Raw genomic sequence first — 23,226 nt, 5'->3', positions numbered from 1 at the left:
CCCCTACGATTTTTACCACCAAAACTTCCCTCCAATACTAAATTGATAATCATTTGATGTCCGAGAATGTGTTCTGTCAATCGATCCCTTCTTTTGGTCAAGTTGTGCCACAAATTTCTTGTCTCTCCAGTTCTGTTCAGTACCTCGTCGCTGGCCGGTGTGGCCGAGCGGTTGTAGGCGCTTCAGTCTGGAACCACGCGGCCGCTACGGTCGCAGGTTCGAATCCTCCTTCGGGCATGGATGTTTGTCATGTACTTAGGTTAGTTAGGTTTAAGTAGTTCTAAGTTCTAGGGAACTGATGACCTCAGCTGTTAAGTCCCATAGTGCTCAGGGCCAGTTGAACCATTTTTAGTACCTCCTCATTAGTTACGTGATCGACGCATCTAACATTCAGCATTCTTCTGTAGCACCACATTTCAAAAACTTCTATTCTTGATCTAAACTGTTTATCGTCCATGTTTTACTTCCATACATGACTACACCCCAGACGAATACCTTCAGAAAAGAATTCCTAACACTTAAATCTATATTCGATGTTAACAAATTTCTCTTCTTCAGAAATGTTTTTCTTACCATTTCCAGTCTACATTTTATATCCTCTCTACTTCGATTATCATTAATTATTTTGCTGTAAAACAGCAAAACTCATCTAACACTGTCTCGTTTCCTAATCTAATTCCCTTAGCATCAACTGATTTAATTCGACTACTTTCCATTATTCTTCTTTTTCCTTTCATTAGACTGTCCATTCCGTTCAACTGCTCGTCCTAGTCCTTTGCTTTCTCTGACAAAATTACAACGTTGTAGGCAAACTTGAAAGCTTTTATTTCTTCTCCCTGTACTTTAATTCCTACTGCAAATTTTTCTTTGGTTTCCTTTAGTGCTTGTTCCCTGTACATTTACGCTGCTACCTTCAGAGTTTCAAAGGTAGTATTCCAGTCAACATTAACAGAAGGTTCTCTAAGTCCATAAATGTAGGTTTGCCTTTCCTTATCCTGTCTTCTAAGATAAGTCGTAAGGTTAGTGTTGTCTCATGTATTCCTCCATTTCTACGGAATCCAAACTGATCTTCCCCAAGGTGTGCTTCTAACAGTTTTTCCATTCTTATGTAAAGATTTCGTGTCTGTATTTTGCAGCCGTGACTTATTAAACTGATTCTTCCGCAGCTTTCACACCTTTCATCAAGTCTTTCCTTGGAATTGTAATTACTACATTCTTCTTGAAGTCCGAGGGTATTTCGCCTGTCTCATACATCTCCCTCAGTCCGTCCCGATAGCTGAGTGGTCAGCGTGACGGATTTGCCATCCAATGTGCCCGGCTTCGATTCCCGGCTGGGTAGGAGACTTTCTCCACTCAGTGACTGGGTATTGTGTTGTCTTCATCATCATTTCGTCCCCGTCCGGCGCGCAGGTCGCCCAATGTGGCGTCGAATGTAATAAGACCTGCACCAAGGCGGCCGGACCTGCCCCGCAAGGGGCCTCCTGGCCAATGACATCAGACGCTCATTTCCATTTCCATGTATCTCTCGCACCAGATGTAAGAGCTTTGTCATGGTCGGCTCTCCCAAGGCTATCAGTAGGTCTGACTGAATGTTGACTACTCCCGGGATCTTGTTTCGACACAGATCATTAAGAGCTTTGTCAAATTCTTCTCACAGTACCATATCTCCCATCTCATCTTTACCTACGTCCACTTTCCTTTCTATACTATTGCTTTCAAGGTCACTCCCTTGTAGGACCTTTTATATACTCTTTCTACCTTTCAGCTTTCCCTTCTTCGCTGAGAACGGGTTTATCATCTGAGCTTTTGATATTTATACAGCTGCATCTGTTTTCCTCAAACTTCTCTTTAATTTTCCTGTAGACGGCATCCATCTTTCTCCTAGTGAAATACGCTTCTAAATACTTACATTCTTCCTCTAGTCATTCCTGCTTAGTAATTTGGACCTCCTGTCAATCTCATATTTTAAACCTTTGTATTCTCTTTTGCCTGCTTTATTTGCTGAATTTTTAAATGTTCTTCTTTCATCAGTTAAATCCAGTATCTCTTGTGTTACACAAGGATTTCTACTAGCCCTTTTTACCTATTTGATCCTCTCCTGGCTTCACAATTTCATCTCTCAAAGCTACCCATTCGTGTTATATTGTGTGCCTTTCCCCTCTTGTAGTCAGTCGTTCGCCCTGAAACTCACAACAACCTCGGGCTCTTTCAGCTTATTCAGGTCACATCTCTTTAAATTCCTACCTTCTTCGAATTTCTTCCGTTTTGATCTACAGTTCATAACCAATAAATTGAGTTCAGAGTCCATATCTGTCCCTGGAAATGTCTTAAAAGTTAAAACCTGGTTCCGAAATCTGTCTTACCATTATATAATGAGTCTAAAACCTTGCATTGTCTCAAGGTCTGCTCCATGTATACATCCTTCTTTTATGATTCTTAAACAAAGTGTTAGTTATGATTAAATTATGTTCCGTGCAAAATTCTAAAAGGCGGCTTCTTTTGTCAATCCTGTCCCCGAGTCCAAAGTCAGCTGTTTTTCCTTCTGTTCTTTTTCCTACTATCGATTTCCAGTCCCTCATCACGATTAAATTTTCGTCTCCTTTAGCTGTCTGAATAATTTCTTTTATATCATCATACATTTTTTCAATCTCCTCATCATCTACGAGCTAGTTGGTACAGGGTGACAATTATTGAACTATATGAAATAAAATCGTCATAAGTTCTGAACAGTTTGTATTAGGATGTTCAAACTGCACGATTGACCACGGGACACAATCGGTATTAGAATGCGCATGCGTGGTTTGGCTTAGCGACGAAGCCCACTTTCATTTGCCGCCAATAAGCAAAACTGGCGCATCTGGGGGACTGAGAATCCATATTTCACGATCGAGAAGTCTCTTCATCCTCAACGAATGATTGTGTGGAGTGCAATTTCCAGTCACGGAATAATCGGTTCGATATTCCTTGATGGCACGGTGACTACCGGACGGTACGTGAAGGTTTTGGAGGATGATTGCATCCCCATTATCTAAAGTGACCTTGATTTCAACAACATGCGGTTCATGCAAGACGGAGCTCGACCACATCGAAGCAGAAGAGTGTTTGATGTCCTGGAGGAGCACTTTGGGGACCGGATTCTGTCTCTGGGGGTACCCAGAGGCCACTCGCATGGGCCACGATTGGCCGCCATATTCGCCGGCTCTGAACACATGCGACTTCTTTCTGTGGGACTATTTTAAAGACAAGGTGTACAGCAATAACCCCAAACCCTTTGCGGAGGTGCAAACAGCCGTTCAGGAGAACATCAACAGCATCGATGTTCCAACACTTCAGCGGGTCATGTAGAATATCGCTATTCGTCTGCGCGACATCATCGCTAATGATGGCAGCCATGTCGAACATGTCAAAACCTAAATCCGAATGTCGGTAGTGATGTTTGCATGTTGAATAAAATGCTTGCACGTCGTAGTTTGTAACTAGCTTAAGCTTTTTCTCATATACTTCACCCTGTATGTAAACTTGTGCTACTGTGGTAGATGTGGTCTTCGTGCGTACCTTGGCTACCATAACGCGTTCACTATGCTGTTGGTAATAGCTTACCCACATTTGTATTTCCTTATTCATTATTAAACCTACTCCTGCATTACCTGTATTTGATTTTGTACGAGGGTTGTTCAGATAGAAAGGAAGGATTGGTCGCGAAATGGAAACCACAGTGAAAATTAAAACAGTTTTCTTTGCACATTTAGCTACACCTTGCAGGTACTTCTCTACATAGTCGCCGCCCCGACTTGGACATTTGTCGGAGCGTTATACCAAATTTCCAACACCATCGTCATAGAAGACATGGATATGTGTGCCATGTCCTTAGGTTCGTTAGGTTTAATTAGTTCTAAGTTCTAAGCGACTGATGACCTCAGAAGTTAAGTCGCATAGTGCTCAGAGCCATTTGAACCATAGAAGGCAGCGGCCTGTGCTTTCCGATAATTTTCTATGCTGGGTTATAGGGTGTTGCCTGCGCCCAAGTGTTGTCTTCGTATCCAGCGTTTCATGTGAACAGAGATGATACTCAGGACGAGGCAATTAAGGCTGTGTTGTGGGTGACTGAACACTTTCCATCGAAATGGCTGCAGGAGCGTCTTTACTGCCCCTGCAGAGTGCGGCTGAGAATCGCCATGAAGAAGGAAGTGCGTGGCAGTAGTGTTAGGTGGGCTGCATTCATTAAGGCGAAGCCTCCCAGTGGGCCCTCCTACCTGGCGGGAGACGTTGCTCTACGCACCTTTACTCGCTCGCAGTGCACTTACAACTGAAAAGAGCATCTTGATGCAATCGAGGCATACTAGAGACACTACCCAAAACGTCTGTGGAAAGACTCGTCGGATTTTCACAGTGGTTTCCATTTCACGACCGATTGTTCCTCACTTCCTGAATAGCCCTCGTACTTATAACTCTGTATTGACCTGACCAGAAGTCCTGTTGTTCCTGCCACCGAACTTTGCTAGCTCCCACTATATCTAACTTCAATCTATCCATTTCCCTTTTTAAATTTTCTAACCAGCCTTGCCGATTAAGGGATCTAACATTCCACGCTCAGATCCATAGAATGCTTCTTTTGTTTGTTCTTATGACGAAATCCTCCCGACAAGTCACCACCCGGAGATCTGAATGGGTGATTATTTTACCTCTGGAATATTTTACCCAAGAAGAAGACATCGTCATTCCACCATTCAGTAGAGCTCCATGTCCTCTGGGAATATTAGGGCTTTAGTTTCCCGTTGCTTTCAGCCATTCGCAGTACCAGCACAGCGAGACCATTTTGGTTGATGTTTCAAGGCCAGATCAGTCAATCATCCAGATAATGCCCCTGCAACTACTGCTGCCTCTCTTCAGGAACCAAAGGTTTGTCTGGTTCTCAACAGATACCCCTCCATTGTGGTTGTACTTACATTACAGCTATCTGTATCGCTGAGGCACGCAAGTCACCCCACCGACGGCAAGATCCGTGGTTCATATAAAAGTGATCTACATAAAAATCAAAGTGGGCACACAATTACCAGTGTTCACTTACACTTACTGATGCGATTGTGACCATAATTTGCAGACTACAGCTATGTGAATGTCTAAGATGGGGTGCTTTTTTTTTTTTTTTTTTTTTTTTTTTTTACTGAGTGTCTTTGCCCTGCAGTCTTGCACCACGCAATTTATTGAGGTTTGGCAGTCGACTGACGAACTGTGTGGGATTTATTGTTGGCAGGGCGTGTGGTCGGTCAGATTGTGAGTGGCGACTTATCAGACTGGAATGATGTTCTCTGCGAGATCGTCCACATGGACGAAAAACTAAAATACATCCTGCGTTCAACATAGCTTTTAATTTTCTGGAATCTTTCGTTTAAAATGACTCTGAGCACTATGGGACTTAACATCTGAGGTCATCAGCCCCCTAGAACATCACACACGCCCATGCCCGAGACAGGATTTCCAGACAAGCGCCTAGAACCGCTGGGCCACAACGGCCGGCTCTTTCGTTTTAGCGTCCCCTGTCACTACTTAATCAAACGTTTGACGATTCCCGTAGTTCTTCTTTGAACCTGCATAGTATTTACTTCTGCTTTTTTTCCATTAGCGTTTGTCCCACCTAGTAAGTGCTCCGCTTCTTCAGGATTTAGAAAATTTCATTTCGTTATTTTACTGTAGAGGACCTTCCTGACGGCACGATAACCTTAAGGGAGGGAAGTCCTGCATACACTTGCCTGTGAATCGTATGAATTTTGTTTGGTCTGTTAACGTATTTTACCCATTTGTGTGTCAAATCCTTGCACGAGGAATTTTGATACCAGCCCAGAATTCACCTAAATGAGCGTAAGGAACTGCCTAAAAACCGCAATCGGTCTGACCGGTATGCCAAAGTAATTTCGTCAATCCGCAGCAAGGATTCGAGGGAGATAAGGGTTTAAGGTCCCGTCGACAGCGAGGTCATTAGAGGCAAAGCAGAAGCTCAGATTACGAAATGACGGGGGATAAAATCGACCGTGCCCTTTACAAAGGAACCATCCCGAACACGAGTCCAGTGTGCTAACCACTGCGCCACTTTGCTCGGTGGCAGGGATTCCATCCTGGTCTGGCACATCTCCGTGTCTCGACTTCTAGCTCGCTGCGCGTTGCTGTACGAAAGCAGATTCCCAGACTGAAGTCCAATACTCAAATAATATTACACTTACAGTTTTGTAAGCAGTTCCATTGATGAAAATCACATTTCCTTCGGATTCTTTCGTCATGTCACAGTACATAGTTGTTGAACCTTAAACTGCCACAGCCACATAGCTTTAGATGTGCTACTACTGTGACTGCTTTCAGCATTTGATCACAGCTGGTGTGATACTTCAATAATGCGCTCTTCCACCTATTTGTATTAGTCTATGCCGAAGGTTCAAAATGGTTCAAATGGCTCTGAGCACTATGGGACTTAACATCTATGGTCATCAATCCCCTAGAACTTAGAACTACTTAAACCTAACTAACATAAGGACATCACACAACACCTAGTCATCACGAGACAGAGAAAATCCCTGACCCCGCCGGGAATCGAACCCGGGAATCCGGGCGTGGGAAGCGAGAACGCTACCGCACGACCACAAGCTGCGGACTACGCCGAAGGTTAATTGTCTTTTTCAGCCCTGAGCATCGACCGGCTAAAGCACTTTTGCACATCGCCATAATTTCCTGATGTTCGTACAGCATCATCCACGAACTGCATCATAGACAATCCGATATTAATCATCCCATCATGTGTACATATTTTGAACAATAACCCTCGCCAACAATACTTTGCTAGTGAAGCAACTCCTGGCAATGTCTTTCTATATCCGAAAATTGAATCTGCTCCAAAATAGACACTTTTGCGAGAGTGGGTAAGATAAAGGCAAAAACAACAGATTTCTTGAGCTGCTACTCGGAAAACGGCGGGCAGAATTTTTTTAGCAGCAGAAAGGCACTCCGCATGCCGCTTCATCGATTTAGAATAAAAGGTTGGAACTTATACACCGCCAGGCGAACGTCGAAAGCGTCAAAACTCATGCTCCAGTGAAACACCTAAGGACCGAGAACAAATCACTGTCGCTCCAGTCGCTGTTTATCTCCACGACGCGTTTCGAAGGTTTAAGCCTCCACCATCAGGGGGATTTATATTTGTTAGTATGACGTGTATATTCGTGTTGTGTTACGATTTTGGGGGAACTTGGGGCACTGTCTCCAGTGGTTACAGGTTCCGTTCACAGTCATGACATCACATGTAAACTGTCATATTTTGTAAACAACGACGGCATCTTTCAAATGTGTCCTTCACCCAAAGCTGTGTTATAACAGATTCAAGGTCTAAAATCTTGACTCCTTATTTAACATAGTGCCAAAATGCAGTCCACTTTAAAGGAACAGTGCAGTTAGCACACACAAGATTTCCGGCGGATGGATAAAACCCTTGTTCATGTAGATCAGCTTCACTCAAACTGAACCGACATAAAAAAAAGACTGTACTCCTTTTTCGTGCTAGTATACACTATGCATTAATGGCAAGGGTCTTTGCACTGGGATATAGCATTCCTGAGGTGGATTTTCTGGATGGGTCCTACTCGAATCTCATGTAACAGTTCTGGAATGGGCTTGACAGTCAACTTCAAGAGAGATGAGTTCACTCAGAACATTGGCGATAACTAATCACATTGCTTATAGTATTCTCCTATTTACTCCACGTCTGCAGGAAAATAATGTGATATTTGTGAGTTCATTTTGATGAAAACACTTTGTTCGCTATGCCAAAACTGGACAAGGTCAGAATTTCTCCATAATCATGGAAAGGAATACACATTAAAATTAAGTTTATTTTCAGTGTTGCTGTAGTTAGTTGGATGCTGGTGTGTTTCAGTACCTCTCCCACTTTTCAACTTAGTAATGATTCGCTGTTGTTTGGAATACAATTATGTAATTTCATTTTTCCGCCGCGCTGCTTCTGCTGTTTGCTTTGCGCTCTGTTTTGTAGATGACGCGTTGTTTACATTAAACTCTACAATAAATTTAAAAACAGAAACGTGAAACAACAGCAAGCTCTCATGAACATTAAATTCAACAAAACGTGTTTACCTAACAACATTGCATCATACTCTATAAGGTTTAATGTAAACAATCAAGCACCTGCAGCACCGTGCACAAAACTAACAGCAGAACTAACACATTGCATTGCAAAATACAGCTGTCCAATATCAACAAGGATGATGCTCTGCTAGAACTAGCTAATCAAATAACAGTGTCCTCAATTTTGTATAAAACACCTGGTAAGAGTAAAATCCTACACGGAAACGATTTTAGGAAACGAATGGGAGAATCCACGCCACGTTTGGCTCCTCAACTTGGCGGTCACGACGAAAGAAATTGTTACTACTACGCGATTAAGAGCAGGGCACATGAAGACTATCAAAACATTAAAATTATTACTCTCCCCAACCTGTGGTCCCTGTCTAGCTGAAGAGAACATTATGATAAATACTATCAGCCCAGAACAACTAAGCTGTACAGTATTTTGAAAATTAAAGGTCGTTTTTATCTTAGAGTAGCTCTTTGTTCCATGAATAGGTCCGTTGCCAAATGTACAGGGTATCCATCCAACTAAGGACTCCCTGATTGGAAAATAAAATATCTCGAAAACTAAGATCGATAGACCACTGTAACAACAAGTGTGTTTATTGTAAAAACTGTAAAGACTTTATATCTAAATTATACGGAAGTTTCGGAGTAGATTGAGAAAGTGCTAACAGATAGCCCATACGCTGCGCAGCTCGTACATTATTAGCGCGCTTGATTAAACTTTTTCTCAGTAAGCAATTTTTGCCGTCGTACCGCAATATTTTGAAAATGTCCACCACTCGCAGTATGGAAATGGCGTGAAGGAACAATGAAATTTGCCGTCACATCCTTCAGTGTCTCAACGGAAGTGGATTCAGATTATAACGAGTCACCCTCCTCTAACATTACTGTTTTTCATAGAGATAGCCGATACCATGTATACATCGATTCTTGCATAGGTTAAAATTATCACTAAAAGAATTCATATGATTTTGTATGCGATGTAATATATTTAAGGCTAAAATGTATAAAAAAGAAAGTAACCTGTTTAGTTGATATGTACTAACACTTAAAATTATTATTCTTTAAAAATAATTGAAATTACTAAATTTCTGGCTTACTTAAAATTCATATTATTAATTGCACAATCTAACACTAATTACTTAATTTATTTCTAGACTGATTTACAAAATAATGATATATTTTAGCGAAGATTCTTCTTTGGTAAAGAAAGTTTGTAAACTCTTTGGAATAGTGTGAGTACCGCAGAATGTCAGTAGTAGTTCTACATGCCTCTGATGGAAACGCACGAATTTTGCTAAACTTGTCAACAACAATGTAATTATTGGTTTTTTAAATGTGGAAACCGTAAAGTCAGTCTGATTTAGAAGAATGGGATAAAATAAAAAGATATTTATGAGAAGAGGCAAATCATCAGTTACGTAGTGCAACAAGAATCTACACCGTTAAATCGAAACTTAAGCTGCAAGAAGGTTCAAATGGTTCAAATGGCTCTGAGCACTATGGGACTCAACTGCTGAGGTCATTAGTCCCCTAGAACTTAGAACTAGTTAAACCTAACTAACCTAAGGACATCACAAACATCCATGCCCAAGGCAGGATTCGAACCTGCGACCGTAGCGGTCTTGCGGTTCCAGACTGCAGCGCCTTTAACCGCACGGCCACTTCGGCCGGCAAGCTGCAAGAAGGTATCCCTATACAAGACTGAGCCATCGACAACGAGATAATGAAGATAAGTAAAAAGTTATTGTTTTGTGTGTTTTACACCTCTCGAAGCTTTTGAAAATAGTGAAGGTACTAAGACAACGAATTTAATAGTGGTGTGTGGGAGGTTAAGATTACGACACACAGATCGCAGCTTCAGTCTCGTCCATCGTGGTGCGATGTTTCCGATGGACAGTGTCTTTTAATGTGACACACAAGAAGTAGTCACAAGGAGTCAGATCGAACGAATATGGAGGCCCATCCGTCCCTGCTCCAGTAAATTTGCAATAATCCAACGCAATGACCCTATTCCCGAACTATTCATCAAGATGTGGTCTGACCCCATCTAGCATGAACCACTCGGTGACTGCTCGATCCTCCAACGATTTCTGTGTGGCGACAACTTGTTCCAAAATAGTAAGGTAACGTTTACTAATGATTGTTTCTCGCATTAAAAGAACTCGCATGAAGAAAGGGCCAATAATACCTCTGCTGCTTACCGCAGCCCAAACAGGAACTTTGAGAGCATACAGTGCATTCCCTTCACACAAAAAGGAAAGAACCCCAGGAGCGTCAGTTTTGTTGTTTCACGACTCCACTCAGGTGGAAATGTGCTTCATTTGTGAACCAGATGTAGCCAACACCAAATTCTTCGTTATCAACCACTGTGAGAACCTGGTCCGCAAAATTTGGAATAGAAACACGCGTAGGCTCTGTCTTAGTATTTTCTGCGTGCTGGAACTCTTAAAAACTAGTCTCTGGTACAATTCTTCGGACAGATTTCCTTGGATTTTGCTGAATAGCTCCAGAAACTATGGCGACGTGTTCAGGAGTTACAATAGTTTGCCAAGAGCCAACATTCCTTGCTATATCATCAGCCACGTTGCCTGTGCGTTGGAATTTTGTGAAGAGCTTGCGAATGGTTTTCGTATCATGTCCTTTTGTAACACTAAATCGTGTTTGAAAACAGCGCCTCGTCGCAGTAGGCCTGAGTTCTAACCCGTGCAATTCCAGTACCAGCAAAAATGCTGTTCAATCGAATACATGATTTCCACCTCTTTCTTCGATACTTCCTTTCAAGTTTCATCCGTGGAACAGAGCTGTGAGCTGCGACGCTCTATTTATAGGCACTACGTATTGCGATCACAGCGCCTTCCGTTAGCAGCTTTTACAACTATTTAGAAACTTCTGTTTAACATCTGTATAATATTCTTACAGCTTTTGTTGCACTCGTCTATCGATCTTAGTTTTCGAGGTATTTAATTCTGAAATCAAGAACTCACCTTCCCTGTACACTCTGTATTTGCCTTTTCATTTGTCTTTATAAAAGATGATTTTAATTTTTTTTCATGCTGTGCTTGTACCGTAATAGTGTAGTCAGACTAATCTGCTTTGTGGAGTAATTATCTAGCATCTGGCGTAAGATGTGGAGCGCTTACGCTGCCAGCCACCTGAAGATTATGCTTCAGTAGCCCGAAAGGTAGCTAATAGAAGAAGAAATACTTTTAAGAGATATTACAAAACGATTGGTCGGCATTAGACAAATACACAGCTTTCGCTATTTTAACAGCAAGTTCATCGTCTTAGGGTACGGAGTAGAGGACAACGAAACAAACAAATAATCTCAATGAAGACTATTTTGTAGTTGGCGCAACTACAACTTAGATTATACATTGATACTGTAAAGAAATTTCAAAAAATTCTCCAAAATAATCTTAATTAAATCCTTAAAGGTTTTTGAAAACGAATGAAATTCTTCAAGACCGCAGTAGCTGTAAATAAGCTCCTTTATTAGGCATAAGAACCGGTTTCACACCATTGTTGCATATTTAGGTGATAATCTGTACTGAATACAAAAAGCGTTTTTTTAATAAAATGCCGTTAATGCATAGTGTATACTAGCGCAAGAAAGGGCTACAATCTTTTCTGTTTTTTAAATGTCGGTTCAGTCTGAGTGAAGGGTTTTATCCATCCGGCAGAAATCTTGTGTGTGCTAACTGCACTGTTCTTTTAAAGTGGACTGCATTTTGGCACTATGTTAGACAAGGAGTCAACATTTTAGACCTTGAACCTGCTATAACGCAGCTTTGGGTGAACGACACATTTCAAAGATGACGTCGTTGTTTACAAAATATGACAGTTTACGTGTGATGTGCCATGACTGTGAACGAAACCTGTGACCACTGGAGACAGTGCCACAAGTTCCCCCAAAGTCGTAACACAACACACACACACACACACACACACACACACACACACACACATATATATATATATATATATATATATATATATATATATATATATATATATATATACTAACAAATATAAATCCCCCTGATGGTGGAGGCTTAAACCTTCGAAACGCGTCGCGGAGATAAATAAAACAGCGACTGGAGCGACAGTGATTTGTTCTCGCTCCTTAGGTGTTTCACTGGAGCGAGAGTTTTGACGCTTTCGACGTTCACCTTGCTGTGTGTAACTTCCAACCTTTTAAGAGATTACGCAATTAATCGGTCTACAACTTGAATGTTGCGACATCGTACATTCTCTCTAGCCTTATGAAATGAAAGATCGCGAGTAGAAACCTGTTCCTTTTTCTCGCTGTTGTGGACTACTTACTAACAGCATTTTATAAAAAATTTTTTTTTTGTATTTAACACAGATTATCAACCGAAGATGCACCAGTAATGGTACGAAACCGGTTGTGATGCCTTGAAGAGCCTGTATACAGCTGAAACGGCCTTGAAGAATCTTCATCAATTTTCAAAATTTTAATTGTTTCTTTTAGATTAGTTTGGAGAATTTTTTGGGAATTACTTCACAGTAACATTCTCAATAAAGATAAGTCCGGAAACCAATGGTTTCCCCAACACGACGTATTACGACTGAGTACACGAACACCTTATAACAGAGCCTCCGAGGATTTAAGATATTAGCTTTAACAGAAACACATTTCAACAACTGATTTACATGGCTACCGTTCGTGTGAAGGCCGGCACCAGCTGGTTGCTTATCGATGACCGTACATGTTCAAAAGCCCCAGGTGGTCCGAACCTGTTGACAACCGTTCAAAATGCGTTCCCAGGGTTCATTCGTTACCGTCAACAGGGCCGGAATACACCAAAGCTTTTAAGTATACCCACACAAAAAAATCATCTGGGTTAAAGTCGGGAGACCTGAGAGGCTATGCTATTGGCGAGCCAGTTCCAATTCGCGTGTTTTTTCACTGTGTCGTTGACTGAACTGCACTAGATTTATTCTGGGAAGAGAGTTGTAACAGTGGTGTCAGTTGTGCAGTTACATAGAGCGACAGGGTATGAATGCTTCAGCATCGTGTGTAACGTAGTGGATGTAGCCAGCAGAGTGCCAAAGACTTGGGGCTCACCAGAGGAAACAGCAAGCAGGCAAAGCCCCTGTTCCCCGCACTGTCGGGCCCGCTGTGGCGTTTATAAACATCCGGGCTGTGAGAGCAACAGTGTTCATCATACAGTCCCCTGCCCTAACAAAGAAAGCCTCACATGCCGTACATTCAGGTTCAGGTATACCTAAAGGAGGTCTGTGTGTATGAAGCAGAGAAAAATAGATGGCTAGATAGATATACAGACAGACAGACAGACAGACAGAGAGAGAGAGAGAGAGAGAGAGAGAGAGAGAGAGAGTTCGTGATCCGTAGTCGTGTGCTAGCGTAAGATACGTACGAGGCCGAAATCTTACACTAACTGTAGATACAAAAGACCACTGTCGTGTAACTCATGGCGTATACGACGTCTCCTGGCTACACTTCAGGAATTTCATGCAGTGAGGGGGATTTCTGGCGTGATGCAGACGCTTGGTTTGCGTCAGAAATTGTGTGTCGTATGGCAGTACTGCTTAGGAAAGAAACGGTTATCAACGGGCCCGGATTGGTTGTCATCAGGCTACAGTCAAATACACTACTGGCCATTAAAATTGCTACACCAAGAAGAAATGCAGATTATAAACGGGTATTCACTGGACAAATATATTATACTAGAGCTGACATGTGATTACATTTTCACGCAATTTGGGTGCATAGATCCTGAGAAATCAGTACCCAGAACAACCACCTCTGGCCGTAATAACGGCCTTGATAAGCCTGGGCATACAGTCAGAGCTTGGATGGCGTGTACAAGTACAGCTGCCCACGCAGCTTCAACACGATACCACAGTTCATCAAGAGTAGTGAGTGGCGTATTGTGATGAGCCAGTTGCTCGGCCACCACTGACCAGACGTTTTCAATTGGTGAGAGATCTGGAGCATGTGCTGGCCAGAGCAGCAGTCCAAAATTTTCTGTATCCAGAAAGGCCCGTAAAGGACCTGCAACATGCGGTCGTGCATTATCCTGCTGAAATGTAGGGCTTCGCACGGATCGAATGAATGGTAGAGCCACGGGTCGTAACACATGCGAAATGTAACGTCCACTGTTCAAAGTGCCGTCAGTGCGAACAAGAGGTGACCGAGAGGTGTAACCAATGGCACCCCATTCCGTCACGCCGGGTGATACGCCAGTATGGCGATGACGTATACACGCTTCCAATATGCGTTCACCGCGATGTCGCCAAACACGGATGCGACCATCACGATGCTGTAAACAGAATCTGGATTCATCCGAAAAAAAATGACGTTTTGCCATTCGTGCACCCAGGTTCGTCGTTGAGTACACCATCGCAGGCGCTCCTGTGTGTGATGCAGCGTCAAGGGTAACAGCAGCCATGGTCTCCGAGCTGATAGTCGTTGCTGCTGCAAAGGTCGTCGAACTGTTCGTGCAGATGGTGGTTGTGTTGCAAACGTCCCCATCTGTTGACTCAGGGATCGAGACGTGGCTGCACGATCCGTTACAGCCATGCGGATAAGATGCCTGTCACCTCGACTGCTAGTGGTTGGGATCCAGCACGGCGTTCCGTATTACCCTCCTGAACCCACGGATTCCATATTCTGCTAACAGTCATTGGATCTCGACCAACGCGAGCAGCAATGTCGCGATACGATAAACCGCAATCGCGATAGGCTACAATCCGACCATTATCAAAGTCGGAAACGTGATGGTACGCATTTCTCCTCCTTACACGAGGCATCACAACAACGTTTCACCAGGCAACGCCGGTAAACTGCTGTTTGTGTATGAGAAATCGATTGGAAACTTTCCTCGTGTCAGCACGTTGTAGGTGTCGCCACCGGCGCCAAGCTTGTGTGAATGCTCTGAAAAGGTAATCATTTGGATATCACAGCATCTTCTTCCTGTCGGTTAATTTTCGCGTCTGTAGCACGTCATCTTCGTGGTGTAGCAGTTTTTTTAATGGCCAGTAGTGTATATCAAAATAAGGGTGTCCACAACACCTTGACCATCGAAGCTGTCATCATCGCCAGTCATACTTTCCTTATAACGGCTGAGCAGAGCTGATGACTGGCGATAGCAGTCAACGCTGGCCAAGATGGTTCTGTCGCTGCCGAGTAGTGGTTATTCTTCGCGTTTTACTGTCCTTGTTAACACTAGATCAAACAGATAGGCTCTACCGAAAAAGCACTCAAAAGATCGTTTTTGAAGATCATTTCGTTTGTAACGGGAAACATACTTACGCTTTCCATCAATACTGAGCGTCACATGAAAGACACGATGAGCAGTATTAGTTTGCGCTCACTGCAGCTACTAATTGCGAAAACGAAGTTGCAAATATCTGACGAAACACAAACAGAAAATGAGCTTTACCACTCTCAGGAGGGACATCCTATACATGAAAATATTACACTGTCCAGTAACATAAATGTGACCACCTGTCGAAAGGGCGAGTAACCAACTTTTGCAGTGCAGGAAAGGAAATCAATGAGGTTTTGGAAGGCACGGACGGGGATGTAGAACAGTGCGCAGTCGAGTGCCGTAACCAGCAGCTATGCTAGATTTGTCGGTTGAGAATCCATTGCAAGAGCAGTCCAATCGAAGTGGTCACTCAGATTCTCTAATGGGTTTGATGGCTAGGGAGCACGGTAAACTCATCCTGGTGCCCTCAAACCACGCACGAACGCTAAGAGCTGAGCGACACTATTACATTGTTCTGCTGTAGAAGCCATCGTGCGAGGAAAAGCAAACAATGTGAGGGTGGACATTATCCGCAAGGACAGTTGCATACTCGTATTAACCATTATGCCCGCCCAGAATGACGAGATCGTCCAAGGGTTGCAACGAAACCATTTTCCGTACCATAACGCTCCGACGATTGTTGCATGGTGTTCGGTTTCAGTTGTTTCACGCCGTACACACCATTGACCATCTGTCCGATGAAATACAAACATGATTCATCTGAAAAGGCCGCCGATGGAGACTCAGTGGAGGTCGAGTTACGGTACTGGCATGCAAATTCCAGCCTTTGTCGCCGATGAATAGCAATCAACATGGGTGCTTGAACCAAGCGCCTGCGTTGGACGCCCGTACGCAGCAACATTCACTGAAAAGTCGGTTGGAGAGATGCTTTTGGTTCGTCTGGACAGCCAGTTGCTCAAGAGTTGCTCGTCTGTTCGCCCGTACACATCTCCGCAGCCGTCGTTCACCCCCGTCATCTAAGGCCCGCGGTACACCACAGATACCTCGGTGCTGGTTTTGGATACTACCATTTTTCCATGCACACTATACTTTAACCACGGCGGCAAGCGAAAATTTTACAAACTTAACTGTTTCGGCATGCTTTGCGCTTTTGTTCCGTAAAAATTCCTCCCGAACAGGCCATGATGGCCCAATGGTACCGACCAGCCGCCATGTGATCCTCAGCCCATAGGCGTCACTCGATGCGGATATGTAGGGGCATGTGGTCAGCACATTGCTCTCCCAGCCGTGTGTCAGTTTCCGAGACCGGAGCCGCTTCTTCTCAATCAAGTAGCTCCTCAGTTAGCTTCACAAGGGCTGAGTGCACCCCGCTTGCCAACACCGCTCAGAAGATCGGGTGGTAAACCCATCCAAGCTCTAACCCAGCCCGACAGCGCTTAACTCCGGTGATCTGATGGGAACCGGTGTTACCACTGCGCTGGCCCGAAAGCCTGTGATCATACTGTAACACCGGAAATGCATATCATCCTATTTCTATCTATTGCACTGCAAATTTTTTTCCTTATTTTGTTACCTGAAGATATAACGTTTCTGTGTCTTTGAATATCGTAATTGTTTTACTATTTGTATATATATGCATTTATGTCGATGTATAATTAGTTTGTTTTGTGAATATTATTTGTATTTATACGCTGGGTCTGGCCTAGGGAAAACTATGCTATCGAACGAATACATCGATAGGTCGTGTGAAGAACGAAAGTGTTTAGGATCTTGGGAGTCTTAACTCTGCCGCGTGGAGCGCGGGCTGAGCAGAAAGGGTCTGGCTGGAGTAGTGCAGTGGAGCAGGTGTTTTGTGTGACGCTCCCGCGAGTTGCCGCGCTTTCGGGGTTTGGCAGCATGGAATTGCGCTCGACTTGCTATGTTAGTTTCTGACGGTGTCACGGACGGGAAGCGTTAGCCGGCACACATCAAGAGCCCGTTTCGGTTGGAGACCGTGCCGAGAAGAAGGCGCGCCAACATCCAGCTTCTGCAACAGCGACGGCCGACAATGAGTGATTGTCGCAACCTCCTCCATCGACGACTTCAAACCTTCAATCCACCAACAAGGAAGACTGGAAGCACGTAAAGTATTAGAACTGTATGGCAGACCTCAGCTTTTCAAACTGTTCAAATCATAAAATTACAGCAACGTAGCATGAACCTTTGTTGCTCATTGTCCCAATTGCATTGCCAAGCAGGGTCCCTTCATTTTCCGAAATGAACCCGAGTGTCGTTGAAATTCAAAGCCAGCATTAAAGTAATATAATTCGATTTCACTGCTTTAGTTTCAAAGTTCAATTAAAGTATTCATAGCTGGCTACAATATTTAGATTACACAAGCACAAATTAAGAGTGCGAGTTTTGTTAGCATATTTTAGCTTACCTGTGACTGTAGCTCAGCTTGGTTAAATCTGTTATTTCTAAATTGCGTAGATTCAAGTAGCTTTTGAAATGATTGTTGAGGTAGTCCAAGACTAACCGTATTTTACTGAATTTCGATATGCTTCGGAAACAAAGCTCACTATTAATTTTAGTCCCTAAATTAACTTTCAATTTTCCGGTTTTATTAATTCTTTTGCTAAATTAAGTCAGAGTGTAGCGAAATTTATTACTTCTGACAAACTTTCAGTTTTCACACAACACGTGTCAACCTTCAGTTGCCACGCTTTTAGTGCTAATTATATGTGCATTAATCTTTCATTTTCAGTTATTACAGTAATTGTCCATAGGACTGGCGACCGTAATTTCCCCCAAATCTCAAATATCTAATTACCGCTAGTTAATTGTTAACGTAACGGCCGCACATTTACTTTCTTTATTAACTCTACCCCTTTTCAAAATTAATTTCCACCAGTTTCATTTGCATTTTTCCTTTCATTTAGATGTAACCCTTTCCTCCCTCTTTACCGACAGATTAACTTCGGTGACGATTTGCTTTTCCCAAATTTCCATTAGGTACACGCGGTTTAATTTTTCACTGTCATTAAGGTCGATAAGTGAGGGGGAGGTTACAATACCCTTTTGGACTTCAGATACATCGCTTCGTTTCCGCATTACATCCTCCCCCCCTCCCTCCTCCTCCTCCCCTGCCCTCCCTGCCCCCCCCCCCCCCCCCCCGACACTCTTTATACACCCTATACTCCCAGTGCTGCCACCTGCCGTCTGCGAATGGTTATGCCATGTTAACGTCGAACATCGTGCGTGGTCACATTAATGGAACTGGACTGTATATAACATGGTGCCTTTCTTTCACGCTCCGGTTTCGCAGCCGAGTGGTGCCAGCATGGTCGCTCGATGTGTGTGGTCAGGGGACTGACCACACTTTGCAATAAACACATACTGCCTGGAGTCCTGAGCTCTGGAATTTTAAAGACGTCGTGCGGTCTGTGGTCAGAACGACAGAATAAAAAAGTCGAAGAAACAGATCGAGAGAAAGGAGAGAGAGAGAGAGAGAGAGAGAGAGAGGGAAATAAATGTGCTAAGCGCGTCTCATTGCGTTGCTGAGAAGGAGTCTGATTCAATTTTCGGCACTGTCGCGAATAATTCTTAGCGTGCCTCCTCTTTTTTTTGTTTCAGCCTTTCCTGGACTTTTCCAAGGATGATACCATTCGGCGTATCGCATGTCTCTTGGGATCGTTCTTCCACGACATTCCACGTTTCGTCCGCTCTGCAGTTAGTACCATCGCATGTCTGAAGTTCACACGCTGTGCCCTATTGGTGTTATGATCTTTTATTGTCCGTGCTTGCGTGATGCTAGCCCGTAGTTATACTGAAGTGTTCCGCTTCTTATTTCTTCCACTGGAATGTCTATACCCACGCACTTGTTTTATTTGCTTGAGATATGATTTAAACCGCAGGCCAGTAGGCTGGGAAGCTTTAGCAAGGCCACAGGGGCATTTTCAAGCTGGCGAACAGAATTACTAGTAGTTGACTGGGCCATGTCAAGGCTGAGCTGGTCACTGAGGTGCGTGATAAAAGAACCTGGCCTTCAAGGACATAGCAAAGGAGTGGCTCGACATTATACAACCAAACCAATCAGATTTTTAAGAAGCATTTCTACAGTAACGAAAATTATGCACCACGAAGACGGAGGGGAAAATGAGGTTCCACGTAAAATGCACAGAAATGCGAACTTAACAGCATACAAGACACAACGTGAGGTTTACCATTGTGGTGGAAGAAAGCGGATGCCTGCTGTTCTTAGACATTCAGATTAAAAAGAATCCTGGTGACACCGTGAGACACTGTGTGCAGGAGGAAGACACACACTGACCTGTACCTAAATGCAAGTAGCTCCCACCATCCAGCTCAATACACATTTGTGCTCACCACCCTGGTACAATGAGAGCGAGCCATATGCGACAAGGAAAGTCTATCTACCGATGACAGCATCTGCGCGGAACTTCTCGCAAGAACGCCTACTCTGAAATATGACGCGCTCTCCTGCCGAGAAAGAAGAAGAAAAACGCATACGAAGGGAAAAAGCACTTGGCGTTCCTTCATAAACAGGGCCGCCTGCAGCCAAGATTGGCAGATAGTGGAGAAGCACAACAAAAAAACATTTTCCACTCTAGCTGGTCGTAGGTTGTGTTCCAAAAATCAACAGCATAGAGACAGAAGTGATGACACTTTTTGCAGGACCTGACCATTTTGCAGGACAATGCTCAAGCACGTACAGTGCAAGCTGTTACTGAGTTGTTTGACTGATGGGGCTGCTAAGTGCTATACCACCTACTGCACTCCCCTCACTTAAGCCCTCGTAAGTTCAACTCTATTTCTAATCTGAAGTAAACACTTCACGGAATTCGCTTCAGAACTGCTACAAATTCGTCGGGCAATAGACTTCTGCGCTCGAACTGTCAACACAACTGGCACTGCTAAGAGTATCCTACGAGTTCCACATCGCTGGCAACGGGTTATTCACAGTGCTGGTGACTACGTTGAAGGTCAGTAAAACTTTGAAACACGTATCTATTTTGTACGAGCTGTAAATAAATAGTTGCCACTATTAAAGTTCCAACCATACATACAGGGTTATTACAAATGATTGAAGCGATCTCACAACTCTACAATAACTATTATTTGAGATACTTTCACAATGCTTTGCACACACATACAAAAACTCAAAAAGTTTTTTTAGGCATTCACAAATGTTCGATATGTGCCCCTTTAGTGATTTGGCAGACATGAAGCCGATAATCAAGTTCCTCCCACACTCGGCACAGCATGTCCCAATCAATGAGTTCGAAAGCATCGTTGATGCGAGCTCGCAGTTCTGGCACGTTTCTTGGTAGAGGAGGTTTAAACACTGAATCTTTCACATAACTCCACAGAAAGAAATCGCATGGGGTTAAGTCGGGAGAGCGTGGAGGCCATGACATGAATTGCTGATCATGACCTCCACCACGACCGATCCATAGGTTTTCCAATATCCTGTTTAAGAAATGCCGAACATCATGATGGAATTGCGGTGGAGCACCATCCTGTTGAAAGATGAAGTCGGCGCAGTCGGTCTCCAGTTGTGGCATGAGCCAATTTTCCAGCATGTCCAGATACACGTGTCCTGTAACGTTTTTTTCGCAGAAGAAAAAGGGGCCGTAAACTTTAAACCTGCATGCTTTATTCGTAGACTTCCGCGGGCTACGCGCGAAACTTGCCCGCACGCGTTCAACCGTTTCTTCGCTCACTGCAGGCCGACCCGTTGATTTCTCCTTACAGAGGCATCCAGAAGCTTTAAACTGCGCATACCATCGCCGAATGGAGTTAGCAGTTGGTGGATCTTTGTTGAACTTCGTCCTGAAGTGTCGTTGCACTGTTATGACTGACGTGAGTGCATTTCAAGCACGACATACGCTTTCTCGGCTCCTGTCGCCATTTTGTCTCACTGCGCTCTCGAGCGCTCTGGCGGCAGAAACCTGAAGTGCGGCTTCAGCCGAACAAAACTTTATGAGTTTTCCTACGTATCTGTAGTGTGTCGTGACCATATGTGAATGAATGGAGCTACAGTGAATTTATGAAATCGCTTCAATCATTTGTAATAGCCCTGTATATCTCTTGTAACAGGTCTCAGTCCCTCTCGGAAGCCATTGTCTCGGTGACGCCGTTTCTCAAATAACCCTGAGGAGAACCTCTGATGTTAGAGTTAGGATAGCGTGGATGAAAACAGTCGTGACAGTTAAATTCTGCGTCGGTCCTGGAGAAGTGCTAAGGGTGAGTAATGATTAAGACGGCGGCTCGCAATTAGGAGTCGCAATTATCAGAAAATTTGTCCCAATAGGGGACGGATTTTCTTCAATGGCGACATAGTCAACGACACTTATTACGCTGAAACAGCTGTGGCACGAAAGAACACTGTTTAACAATCAAAATGGTAAAAAAAGAGCAACACATAACAAACCTGTAACACATAGTCCAGTAGTACATAATCACGCCCAGAACTGAAAACTCAGTACAAAGCAAGACTTCACACGCTGACAACAAAGACGTATTCGTAAAGCCATTTCCGCAAAACAATAGCATCGCGTGTAGCTCAGAAGGTGTTGAAATGCTGAACAGCGCACAGAAAAAACGGAAAGTGGAAAATAATGGTGTGTGCGCACAAATAAATGAAGGTGCGGTAGTGGCAAATGGAAGCGCGGAGTACAAACGGCATACGAAACGAGCAGCATATTCGCAGCTCGTCGTCCCAGCTAGCGGGCGTGTCTGAGTACAATTTACCCGGACCTGACGTACAGAAATAAATGTTACAGCTAAATACAGGCAGAACATCAGAATGTGGGACATGGGTCGACGTTTATGTCATACGTGGGAGACGTACCTGCCTTACTTCGTTTTCTTCGGCGAGATTGGTCAGAAAATGTGACGCAATTTTTACGTTGCCGGAAACGGCAGGTAAACTTTTTATGGGAATAAGCACTTGATCGTTGGCCGTAGTACAAAGAAGGCCTGTTCCGAGAGCGTAGGTGTGTCTTGCTGTGTACTGTGGAGTTAACAAAAAAACTGTAATTATTCTTGTGGTTATAATAAAAGTGCGGTTACTCACAGCGGTCCATTATAGGCTGTAATTATCGCATGGCAGCGAAACTTTGTAGATACGCTAATATGTTAAGACGGAACCGATTTACGATGGGAAAAAAGTTAGTTCTAATTTTCACCACCAGGTGCACATTGGCGCTGTACGTTGTTTCTATGATGGTATGACACCCACGCTGTCATCTGACAAGCCACAACGTGAGTGAACAGTATGGCAATCGAGAAGAACGGCAGCAGTTACAGTGCTGCTCTGAGAGAGCATCGCTGACTAAAAGCTCTGAGCAGAGGCCCGATGTCACTGTATGGTTTGAAGAAGACGATAACGAAGTTTGGAAACACTGGCGAACTAGATGCGGACCAAGTAAGATGAAGGCGTCCTGTCCCGTTTGAAATTACTGTCGAGGTTGCTGTTGTAGCTGACCATTCAGCAGTTACTCCAGGCACTGCTAGTGCTCGTACAGTGTCACGAGAATTGTCCATCCCACGGAATGTTTTGTAGTCTACTCTCATGCTCATAAATTAAGGATAATGCTGATACATGGTGAAACAACGCTCTGGTAGGCGGTTTGCTGGTTTCAATCACCTCGGGGTTTGACAATGCGCCAGCCGGTGTGGCCGAGCGGTTCTAGGAGCTGCAGTCTGGAACCGCGCGACCGCTACGGTCGCAGGTTCGAATCCTGTCTCGGGCATGTATGTGTGTGATGTCTTTAAGTTAGTAAGGTTTAAGTAGTTCTAAGTTCTAGGGGACTGATGACCTCAG

This window comes from Schistocerca americana, chromosome 8 (assembly GCF_021461395.2).
Source record: "Schistocerca americana isolate TAMUIC-IGC-003095 chromosome 8, iqSchAmer2.1, whole genome shotgun sequence".
NCBI lineage: Eukaryota > Metazoa > Arthropoda > Insecta > Orthoptera > Acrididae > Schistocerca > Schistocerca americana.
Note: the sequence above shows the minus strand (reverse complement) of the source record.